This window comes from Scatophagus argus, chromosome 24, assembly GCF_020382885.2.
Source record: "Scatophagus argus isolate fScaArg1 chromosome 24, fScaArg1.pri, whole genome shotgun sequence".
NCBI lineage: Eukaryota > Metazoa > Chordata > Actinopteri > Scatophagidae > Scatophagus > Scatophagus argus.
Window position 1 is genome coordinate 2808920 of NC_058516.1, and position 12975 is coordinate 2821894.

The 12975-nt window shown below is 43.2% G+C and overlaps 1 long non-coding RNA gene across 1 annotated transcript; it reads left to right on the forward strand.

Annotated features, from left to right (window-relative positions):
- The first annotated feature begins 5684 nt into the window (after positions 1–5684).
- Positions 5685–6939, forward strand: LOC124055794. Its single transcript, XR_006842798.1, has 3 exons — positions 5685–5840; positions 6348–6395; positions 6501–6939. It is a non-coding gene; the product is annotated as an uncharacterized LOC124055794 (long non-coding RNA).
- The last annotated feature ends 6036 nt before the right edge of the window (positions 6940–12975 follow it).

The following is a 12975-nucleotide window of genomic DNA, read 5'->3' on the forward strand; positions in this document are numbered from 1 at the left end:
GTGCTGAACACAATGTACAGCCGAGGTTAAGGGAAATGATGGACATAAAGCAAAGTTCACCTGATGATGAGGATGAAAAGTCAGAAAATCAAGTTGTTACTATCCCTCCGGAAGGGAACATGAATGTTTGTGCCAAATTTCATGGCAATTCCTCCAATACCTAATACATTATGCAAAAGCTCAAACATGGCAACAAAGGAAACTGACAGGATCACCAAAGACAGAAGGGCTTGTCCATTTGGGACCACTCACATTCAGACAAAATCCATCAAGACCACTCACTGAATCCAAGACAAGAGTCCACATTGGGGCTCTTTCAGCATCTCCACACTGGTTCCCTGCACATTTTAGACCAGCAGAGGTCTGTTGGCAATTCAAAGGTCAAGGTGTGAACTCACTGTTAACTCAGATATTCTTTTCTTCTTTTCTTCTTGTCAGATTTGTCCATCGTTTGCCATTTACTTGGAGGTGATAAACACACGTAATACTGTGTATACAGGCGTCATACACACGCACAAAAACGTCCTGCAAGCAACACTGTTTGCAAGGTGAGATTTTTCCATTACAGCAAACAAACAAGCGGAGAACACACACACACACACACACTCTTAGGGAGCACCATAAACAGCAATTCTAAGTCTTTCATTAATAAGCACAAGAATTTAATTAACAGCTATTGATAAGCTTCGTCTGTCTTAAGGACATGTTTGTTTGTGAATATGTATAAGTGTGTGGGGTGCGCGTCTTTGTATCTTAAGGACGCGCTCATTATGCAGTCATTATACAATGATCTTCCTGATTTGTCGAGCGTGAAGAGGAGAAGCACACATACACACTCGTGAGGCCTAAGATATGAATGCGGTGTGTTGACGGATTAGATGGGAGTTTTTAATCATCTTAATTAAGCCTAATTGTTATTTGCTGAATATGTGGCATTTAATAACTTCATGGGGAACACAAAAGCAGGCCGAGTGCTAATTAAAACTCAAGAACTGCGTTTTATTGCAAGAATCTGTTAAGAAGCGAGAGATCTTCAGCGGTGGTTTGAAACAAATGAGAGGAATAAGTGAGAAGATGCTGAGCAGCACACGTGCAGGTTTAACACGTTTTAGTCTCCCCTGGAAGCACTTTCTGCTGGGGTCCACCTGCAGCGTTTCTGTAATAAGTTTCATTGCTTTTCGAAATGCTCCACCCGTGTTGTAAAATAAGGGAAGATGTATTCTTAATTTGCTTGTGTTTCGTCTGTTTGTATATGCAAGTGCTTCCTGCGCTTGTATTTTGAGACAAAACAAACACTGAACGAAGCTTAAGATTTTAACTGACAGCATTTGTTTCCCCAAATCTTCTAAAACTATTGCAATAATATCATTTCTGTGAATTCTTTTGGTCTTCTTCTGATATCGTGACAGCTCTAGCTGCAGTGTCTTGAGCTCTCAGGGCCACCGTAACCAGTAGCAAAGATTTCGGGTGAATATAAAATCCTGTTTAAATAAGTGACTGAGACTCAAAGAGGTAAAACTAAACACAATTCACACACTTTGTTTTCTTGTGTTTCCTAAACCAGTAAATATCTTTGCATCTTCCTGATTCATCTTGCAAACCCACCGGAGGAGTCCCAGTAGGGTTTTGTTGTGGGTAACAGGGAGGAGAGAGTACTATACTTAACAGGGAGATAATATTGTGCGTCCGTGTGTGTGTGTGTGTGTGTGTGTGTGTGTGTGTGTGTGTGTGTGTGTGTGTGTGTATAAGAGAGTGTGTGTTACAAGATGAGTGTCTAATTCTTCTGTGGCTGGCAAGAGTCTTCCTACAACAGTAATTATAGACTCTCGCCTCTCTGGAAGATGATCCAGGAGCGCACACACAAACACACAAACACACAAACACATACACACACAGCTCCTGCCAAAAGACAACACCCAGCCCTCCCCTCCTAGATGCACCTGAGGAAGAATAACTGTCACCACACACACAGACACACACACACACACACACCTGAGTACTCTCACGTGCCAGCAAAAGGCCACAGCACCGTCTGTTCCTGCCCCACACACACACTCTCTTTCTCACACACACACACACACACATCCGCTGTCTCTCGTCTTAACACTTCCTTCTCTTGCTGCACCGTATATTTGTGTGTTTGCTGTGCATCTAAGCAGCAGGTTCAGCAGCAGCTTTTCTTGCTAAAGGCCGTGCACGTAAGAAGCTTCTCTGATGTCCTGACCCGTCCATGATGTAGCTCATCAAGCTTTTTCAACAAGCTGAATATGCAGCATTTCATTTGCATAGAAACTGACTGCGTCCTGCACGCTTTAAGCTCAACACTTCAACAGACGTGGCACAGACTCCACAGCTGTGGCAAGCAGATGCACTGCACTGAAGCTTTTCTTGTATTAAATATCATCCCAGTGTACAACATAGACTAAAGAAATTGTTGAATAAATTACAGTTCCTGATCTTTTAAGTCTCAGGCAGATGTGGACGAAGAGTAAACACACAACAGATGATGTGTGAGCCGGTGGTGTGTGTTTCCGTGTGTGTACAAGCGAGTTAATTGTCTCAAGGAGTAAGACAAGCCTTCATGCATCATTAATACAAACACACACACGTTTAGCAGGTTGCCACCTTTCCCAGGTGGCACACACACACACACACGTGCGTGCACACACTTAGAGCGCTTAACACCTTGTAAAACCCCTGCGCTGACCCAGAAGAAATCACGGACAGATTGAAGATGGGACGACAGGAGGAGGAGGAGGAGGAGGAGGAGGAGGAGGAGGAGGAGGAGGAGGAGGAGGAGAAGGAGGAGGAGGAGATGTACATGAAGAGGGAGGAAGACACACCTGTTATTAGCTTTTCTCCAGACGGTTGGTCGGATGGAAGTCGGGATGGACAGATCGCGGTGGTGGGGGGGGTGGACGATAAGAAGGATGAGGGGGAGACAGAAGGAGATCCTGGGAGAGAAAAAGAGAAATTGTCAGGCATGAATAATGGATGGAAGATCCTTAGAGACCATGTTCAGACATTAATAATTGATAGGACTCAGCTGGAGGGGGCAAGGAAACGCCTCAGCAGAACTTACCTGAGGAAAGACAAACGAAAAGAAAGCACTTGTATGACGTCCCTTTAGAAACTGGGAAACTTTTCTGGCAATTGAGACAATTTTTTGCTTTGTGCTGTTCTGCTGATGGACCCTCATGTATCTGTTAGAACCGAGAGCGAATCCACCTCATGATTTCTGCCAGCTCAAAGCACTTCTATGGGTAGTTCAACATGATCACGACGTGCCAGAGATGGCAGGGACACGCTGCTCTATTTATCTTCTTCCTCTTCTTCTTCTTCTTCTTCCTCAAAATGCCTTCCTATTTTATTATTATTCAGAGAAACTAATCTGCTGCCATTCATTACACTACACGAAAAAGATCAGCTTCCGCAGACTTAAAAGATTTTTGTTATTATATCAAGTGTTTTCATATCACTGCCATATTATGTTATCCTCTATTTCCTGGAGAACACCTGACCTCAACAGGAAGAGATGGAAGTCCCTGACAGGAAATAATCCCTAAAAACATATTGTATTACATTTAGAGCAACTTTCTTCACTGGCACAGCTGCTAAGAATCATCATCTGTCTTTGTCTCAAACTATGTGTGGTTACAAACAAGAGTTGGAGCCCTCACTGCAAAATGGGGGAAAAGTAACCAAAACCTGTAAATCTAAATGAAACTGACGACCATTTAAATCAGATGTATGAAATGATCATAGCTCTGAATTTCCAACTGAGTGTGATTTTAAATAAGCTGTGAGAAAAGTTATTTTCAGAGACGCATAGTTACACTGCAACCCTTTAGAGGATGAGGTAAACCATCAATTCAAATCAAAAACACCAAAACATTTCCTGAAAGAGCCCAGAGGTTGAGTTTAAACACGAGAGTGGTTACGTGCCAGACTGAAAATCAGACGAACCAAAAATTCGAAAATTTCCGCATGAGAGGAGCGACGAGGAGAGGGCGCAGGCTAACGATCACTTACAAAGGCCCGTGTGCTGACACACGCACACACACACACACACACACGAGAAACAAAAAATACAGATGCTTCTACACATATTTATATATTTATGCACACTTGCAGGGAGGTACACACACTAACAAACACACAGAGTTTGGTGTACTGCCAGTTCTTGATGACACTGACAGGGGAGAAAGACACACACACACACACACACACACACACACACACACACACACACACACACACACACACACACACACCCTTTCCATTGCATTGTCCTGCTCCCTCTTTTCCCTCTATCCTCTCATCTTTATTTCACACACTCGGTCCACACACACACACACACATGCAAACGAGCAGCACACTTAAACTAAATGGGTGGCCTGATGGTGAATCACTGTCATTTAGCAACAAAGACCTCAGCTTGTTGTCCCCCCCAAAACCCCCAATCTGACACAAACACACATCTACTATCAAACACATGTACACATGCGACGAACAGACACACACGTACACGCGCGCACACACACACACACGCAGAGTATGGGTGTATAATTACAGTGAGTGAAGCAGCACTAAGGAATAATTACAGAGGCTGGTTGCTGTTGTTGTTGTTGTTGTTTCCAACAAATAATCCAAGTACACAAACAAGATGGAGGGGTGAGCAGTGGGTCAATCTCTATCTCTGCGATGATGCTGTAATGTGGCGCCATCTCCCATATCTGGATCTGTTCTCTTTCGCTCTCTTTAAAGTATGCGGACACCTACAGCAACACACTGCACCCAACTCATCGCCGAGCATTTCATTCCAAAACTGTGGGTATTAATCTGCTGCTTCCGCTCATCTGGGAAGCCTTTCCACAATACGTTGGAACATGCCTCCATTCAGCCACGAGAGTATTAGTGAGGTTGGCCACTGAAGGCCTGGCTCTAAATCGGCATTTCAGTTTATTCAAAACATGCTGAATGGGGCCGAAGTAAAAACCATAAAAGCACAGCTCAAGACTTAGGGTTGTCCACATACTTTTGACCACAAACTCTCTTTTTTATCCTTCCTTTCTTCTTTCCATTCCACGACTTCTTTACAACTCACACACACACACACCCACACACACACAGAAACGCACAGTGCCCAGTCACCTGCACTGAAGGTAAATGGAGTGTGAGGTTTTACTGGTGCTGTGATTGCAGGGTACAGCTCAGGAGGAAATAAGTGTTTGGTTTGTTTATGTGCTATCAGACAGCAGGTGGCGGAGTCAGCACACCACCTCTTGACCCACAATGGGGAGAGGGTGGACTGAGGTCTGAGCGGGAGGGGTGAGAGGTGGTGCGGCGCTCACAAACCTTAAGTCAAAACATTTCTCTAAAGTATTCTGACGAGGTGGAAAATGTTAACCACTGAGCTGAAGAATCTGGCTGGAAACATCTGCAAACATGAACAACAACAAAAAAAAAATGACCACAGAACTGAGTCAAATACAGAAAGCGATCATCGTTAGCGGGACATCACAGTGCTGATATTCACATATAAGCGTGTGAGCGTCTGCGCTGCGCTCGTGCACGTCCATCAGTAGCTGGCAGAGGCTGTCTGTGCGTACTATCCGTGTGAAGCAGTAGGGGAGGTGCGAGGTTGTGAGGGTGAGGGTTATCCCACTGCGTCAGAGAGAAAGAGGAAAAAAAAGAGGGAGGGAGCTCTCTCGCATGTAGAAAAAACAGAGGGAGAGATGAAAAATGGACGATAAACGAGTGGCTTTGTTCTCCTGAGGGGCTGGGTTCAGCGGCGGATGAAGAGCGAACTCTTACTGGGAAATCACAGCTTGGCACAGGTCTCCGTCTTTCATTCGTTTGCATTCTCTCTCTCTTTATTCTGTTTTTTAGAGTTTTTATCTCTTTATCAACCTTTCCTTCTTTTTGTTGCTCATTCTGTCCCGTTTTCTATGGTCACCCGGTGATTTCTGACTCATTCTCCTGCCTTTTATTCAATCAGCTCTTCACCTGCCTATCGCTTTCCTCGTTTCAACATTTCTTAACCTCTCGGTCTACCTTTATCCCTGATATCCCGCATATGACATGTCAACTGCTGCATTACACCTATTGATCTATCCCTTCTTGAGAGTGAGATTGAGACACTTTGCACAGGGACTTTAAGCTGTAAGCAGTGCCGATGAAGAAAGATTTCAATGAAACTAGAAGAAAAGAGACAGAAAAAGAGACAGTAAGTTGGATACAAAGAACAAAATGTTGAAAACAAGTCAGACTGTGGCCTTGCATTGACTGTAACTTTTTCCATTAAACATGCTGCATGTGGAAACACAATGTCAATGATTAAACAGTTACAAAAGGAAGGACGTGCGGCTCTTCACACTTTGGTTGAACGAAAGGTAGGACTTCATTGACAAATCGGGAAATAACGTAAGAATTACTGTGTTGTCCTTATACAATCAATACAATCAATCGCTCTGACTCTGGCTTCATTTACTTTTCAGGAAAACAAGATACAGAACTATCCCTACAAAGCCAGACTGCAACTTGTGTGCTCATCCTTATTTGGGGAGGCACTGATGCACCTTCGTCTCTCTCGATACGGACTCTGATACTTGACCTCTGAATATACCGATCCAATACCTGACATACACAGTAATAACTAAGATGATACAGCGGGATGCCACTAAACACCAAAACCAAAGACAGCCCAGTAACCCGTCCAGTCGGCTTTAAAAAGGTTCATTTTGATGTGAACAGTCAGTCATCTGTCGTCCAACTTGAAAGTTGTCCTCATCATGAAATGAAATTCTCCCATGTGCCGACCAGATCGCAAATATGTTTGCTGGCTTTGTTTCCAACAAATCATTTGGTGCTCAATTAACAGCAATGTAATTTAATAATATTATTACAGAGATTATGTCGCAATATTCAGTGTGAATAAACTGCACTGAAACATTAAATACGGAAATCATTTTCTTTGCAGTGAAATAAAAACGCTGATTCTTTTTTTTTTTTTTTTTTAAATCCTGTAGTGATGATGCCGGCAATTATGTGATCGTTAGAGTCACGATCTTAAATATACTCCTTCTAGACATGTTTACTTCAGCTACACTGAGCTTTACCATTTAATTATGCTGTTACTTTGGCTCGGGTGTATGTGCGCACATGTGCACGCACGTCTCTCGGTGTGTGTGTGTCTATTTAATAACCTCACAGCCTTATTACTTGCCATGTTTTTACCTTAAACTTCTTCGACGGTTAAACGGGAGCTCGGCTCGGCTGTGGATCAGCCCCAGGCGTTTCCTTACGTGCTGAGTTAAAGGGGCGGGAGGTAAAATTCCGTAATTCAATTTCAATTAAAGGAGAAAAGAGGAGGAAGCTTTAATTGATTGTCGTTATGCCCGAGCTCTGTGTGCGTGTGTGTGTGGGGCTGACTGTGGACACACACACACACAGATGTCCTACTTTCTCCTTGCTTGATTATACTCCAGTCTGTGCTGGGGCTGCATGAGGAGGGGGGGTCGGTGATGTATTGCATTTATGATATTATTATCTTAAACAACTGAAAATATGTTAATTACATTGAGCTTTCTGTCGGGTTTAATTTAATATTTTACTAAAAGTTGGTAATAAGCAACAGTGGACATCAGATAAAGATACAGCCAAAGGTCAATTCATTTTGATCTTTTGTGATTTTTATTACATGAAACAAAGTCAAAGTGTTTGTTTAAGCTGCTTTCCCTGTCCAAAGCTTATTGTAATGTGCCAAAGGCTATCATTATCATACCCCCACGCAAATATGGCAACATTATTACACTGAGCACAGTTTGATCCCCAAAGTGATGGCGACTCAGAAAAACGTCCTAAAAGTCTGCCTGCCACGTTGTGTACAAAACGACACGGGTCAATGAGTCGATGTTAAAAAACATGAGAGGGAGAGAGAGAGAACTGAACTGCTTTTCATCAAGTTTGTTTTTGCTCTTTTTTCTGTCTTTTTATCCTTTGTTTGTTTGCATTATTTGTGTTGGGATTTTTATTCTGCATCTCCTCGTCCCTTGTCGGGCTTTTTTTTTTTTTTTTGGCTCGGCTACAAGGTGCTAATGAAAGCATTTCAAGCAAACATGTTGATTTTTTGTTTCCATGGGGATCCAGAAGGCCTGACAATGTCACAGAGGCTTCGGCCAACAAACTGGTGGAAAACACTGCAGCCTTTTTCCCTCCTTTATTCACAATGTGTCCCACTATTTGTCCACGACTCTCCATCTATGTTATGTCTTCCTCTTTTCCAGCTTTCTCTCTTCTCTTTAAATTGCTCTAACGCTGCCCACTCTCCTGTGTCTTCGCCGCTACCATTTGTTTTCCTTTATCCATCTTTTTAAGCAGCCCTTCAGCTCCGTTTCTCTCTCTTTTCTCCTCTTTCCTCTTTCCGTTTCTGACCCTCTCCATTCTGCTCGCTGCTTTTCTTCCTTTGTTGTCATCTGTGTGTGAAGAGCTGTGATAAATAAAGACAAACACAGCAGTATGTGCTTTTTGTTCGCGTTTGAGGGACGGACCCCAGCTCTCTGATAGCATTGTTAGCCTCTCCACCTCTCCTCACTCCACTGCACATCCAGCCACAGGCTTTCTTCCCCCCATCCATCCATCCATCCATCCATCCAGGCCCCAAGCCAGGAAGGCGGCTTCGGGGCCAAGTCAGGCCAGGACGGAGGCTTCATTGTGGGGATGCAGGGGGGCGTCGGTGCAAGAGGATGAGGACCAGGGATCCAGGCCAAGCCTCAGACCCAAGACCCTGATCTGGCTTGCCAATCGGCCCACTAAAGGGCCTTCGTGGCTGGGCATAACATCAGGGCAAGAGGGGAGACAGAGGCTGGAGGTCTCAGCAGCGGTAATGGCAGTGGCTAGATTAAGACCTTCTCTTAGAATCAGCACAATGGAGGAGGTCCACAGCAGAGCTACATGCACACACACACACAGAGGACTACACACACACACACTGCTTCTATTCAGCTCCGTCCATGTTGCCCATCAGAGGCAGAAAAGCATGAATAAATACATGAGCAGTGTAGAGCTCCATAGGACTGATAAAAAGAAAGCAAAATACACACGAATTACTGGGACTGAAAGAAAGAATGGCAAATTGAAAAAAAAAGGGAACAGATGAATAATTTTGATGGTTTTGTACTACAGTAATTGTGATGGGAGAAAGAAAAAAAAAAGGAACCTGATGAATTATGAAAATCCTCCAAGTCCCTGAGCTCAGGAAATGGAATAATTAGGAAAAGTTAAAGAGCCAAGTTTGGAAATTAATGGAAGAAATTAACGTTCAGAGGCCTGTGAGTTAGTGTGCAAGTAGCATCAGGCTTACCAAAGTGCAGCTACGCACAGCATTGGCCTGGTTGAACTGTGAGCAACCATTTTGGGTAATTCAAGTTATCAGACGGCTGATGATGCAATTATTGATGCCTCTGTGTTGGGAAACAACTAGTTTTATGTAATTTAATTCCAAAATGAATGTAACTGTAATATATTACAGCTGTTGAGGCATCAGAACGTTGGTGACTACAGAGAAGTTACATTCAAACTCTAAATTATTTTTGGTGAAAACTTTTGAGGGCTGTCTTTGATTGGTTCTCTTCTACGCTGTTGACACAGATTTGATTGGCTGATTTAATCATCAAAATGCGATTTAGCTCTTTATTTTACCTCATTTAATCATTCAGTGCCAAACAGACTGTGGCTACTGCTGCAACTTCATGTAAAACAAATCTTACCACACCCTTTTTCTCCCTCAGCTCTTTCCTAACATCTGACTACCATCACCTCACAGAGCCGTGAGTGCAACTACTACAGTACTAAATATCACACTGCTACTATTATTAGCTCCACTACTACTGCAGCTCCCGGTTCAGTTCTACAAAATAACACTTCCGTCACCTTAATGGACTCAAGCAGCAGCTGCTGAAATCCCATAATGTAACTGCAGATGAGAAATAGTTTCATGTGAACATAATGTGTTCAAACCTGCACTCTGCATAAATCTGAGGTGAAAAACTCTGCATTAAGTGAAGTTGTCTCAGGTCAGCTTCCAGAGCAACTCAGGAAACTCCGGGCAGAAACCTCAGCGATGGATATACCAAAACCTGGTTCGATAAAATCATCTGCATGGCCAAAAACCAGAAGAGGAAATTGAGAAAATGCATCTGACATAAGATTTGGAAGGACCAGCTGTTTGAAGAGAGCGGAGGAGTTTCATGTTATCCTTTACGCTGCTGCGCTGGGTCGATTTTTGAATTTCCAGGCTGAACAATAGAAACCAAGTTTATAAGATTTGAGACATTTTTATTCCATACAAAGATTTCCAAGGCCTGTTTTGGTTTGCTTTGAATAGCCAGCAGGCAGGATATTCTATCTGTACAGCCTAAACAGGGAAAGGTTATTGAACCAGTGTGTTTATAACTGAAGCAAAATGATTTTAAGACTACACATCTGCTCTAAAGAAAACTTTCAGACTAATTTTAATAAAACCAGGACAACTTCAAAACAAGTCGGGTAGCCAGGTGCACAAAAAGTGTTTATCTAGTGTTTACATAGTGTTATCCACAACTGAGAAAAGAACACGACGATAACATTTAGACTGGATTGAAAGAAGCGCAATTAAATACAGATGATCACCTCATAAAAACTCTTGCCAGTTGTTGCATTGTCAGATTAAACACATCAATACCCTAACACCCCACCCTCCCCTCAATCTGTTCACACAATATGCAGCAATTTTCAGCATATTTTGACACATTATTCAGGGCATTATGAGAGCGGCAGGGGAAAGAAAAGCCGAGAAAGAAGATGATGTGTATCAAAGTTCACAAAGTATAAATAAACCCACAAGGACGTGCTGCCTGGCCAGTGAGTTGCTTTATTGAGCACTGTTCATTTTTTCCTTTGTGTCAGCTAATGTCCATGTTTTTGGCCACAGAGGAGAGAAGAGGAGCCTGGATACCTGGTAATGTCTGCAATAAGACCTTTTTACCACCTCTTACCTCTTCACCTGTACTATATGGTACTTCTGTAGTCAAAGGGTGTGTGTGTGTGTGTGCGTGTGTGTGCGTGCGTGTGTGTGTGCATCTGTGTGCGCCTTTGCGTCACAGCTCTCAGAAAGGACCCTGGGACCCTCCTCGACAGTGAGAGCTTTTAGCTCTTCTTAGCTAATGTCCTGAATAATGGCATCTTGATGGAGAGAGAGTAGACGAGAAAGAGAAATAGGAGAAAGGGAGGAAGGGGGGAGGAAAAGAGACAGACAGAGAAAAGAGTAAAGGGAGGGTGTTGGGCAGAAAAAGACAGAAAGAGAAACCTCTGCCTCCATCTGTCTCTACCTCCAGACCTCCATCAGCAGCAGGCCTATCATTATTCCCTCTTTCTGCCTTTCTGTTTTCATTATTCCCTTTTTTGTCTCTTTTTTCAGCATGATGATGATCCACAGAGATTTTACTTGCTCTTGCAAAAAGACACATCTCAGTGTGTGTGTGTGTGTGTGTGTGTGCATGTGCCAACCTTTTAGCCAAATGAACTTTTGATGCCACTGAGGCATTATGGGAAAGAAAAGGGGAACATGCCGTTTTTAGCAACATTAGCTGAAGCCACGACGAAAGTCCTTCAAGATGTAGCAGCACTAATGGCCACTAGATGTTGGCTCGGCAAAAAAACTGCAACTCTACTCAAGTATTAAAAAAAGAGAGAGATTTGACATTTAGAAAGTTAGCTTTTCCCCTCCATACGTATTCTCTTCTTGGGTTTGCCTTTAAACAGAGAAGTAAAGTTTTGTCTCTATTATTGTGGCTGCCTGAACTTCCTCCCTTTTTGCCGAAGTATCTGATGCTCGTGAGACAAATTAACCCTCTGTACCAAAACAATCCTTACGAGACGTGGCGCTGACGTGACTGATGCTATGTGCGGGTCTTCTTCGGTTCTTTGGTTGAAACAGAAAAGTGGAACTGGAATACAACTGTTTAAGACTTACAAGATAAAACCGGTTCCTGTTTTGCGCCACAAAGACATCTAGCAGGTTTTTCTGGCAAATGTGAACCTGTGGTAAATGACACAAAAAGTAACAGAGGATCTGCTCTTCTCTTTGTCTTACGCACTCATCCTGTTAAGAACGCTGCATGTTGCAGCTTTAAAACTGCCTGGAAAAAGACAAATTCAATTTCTTCTTTAAAAAATTAATCCCAGCCAAGTTTAAAAAAAATATCCGACCGTGTTAAAGTGTCAAACGGAAAGAGCTGAGCACGAGAAGACCTTTACATGTAGCGCTCCTGAACACACCACACTGCTTGAAAAATGTCACAGTATTTGAGCATAACGCTCTCAGTTTCAGAGCTGTACCGCAGGTGTTATTTTCATCCTTTTCCTTCCTTTTCCCTCTTTCCGTCACTGTGGATGAGAGTGTCAGCTAAATGTGGAGGGCATTGTGCTGTCTGACCATGACCGCTGCTTGTTTGGTCTGTCGGTTTGGCTCTTTAGCTAAACCCCGTCATATCAGCAGCGGGTGGTTGATTAAAAACCTCAGTGTGGGTATTTGAGTTGTAAGGTAACTCTGGGATGTTCGGCTGCACTGCAAACCGTGGGGGGACAGACTCACCGTCCCACGCTATCTCCCACACTGTTTCCACCTTCTTGTCTCTTTGTCTCACAAGTGCAAGCCGACTCTCTCTGTAAGTGAGTGGGTGAGTGTGTGTGTGTGTGTGTGTGTGCCTGTCACACACACAAGCATTAGTGGGGTCATCGCCACATCAGGCGAGTAAACACCGGAGGAGGTCGATGAGTTAAACATTAATACAATTATTTTCGACTCCTGACTGAAAACGGCTGCTGCAAATACTTTCAGCACTTGTCCATTAAAGTTTCAAGTAAGTGAAAGCACATTATTAGGAGATAAAAAATATTAGGTCCACTTTATTTTGACATTATTTTTCACCCTGC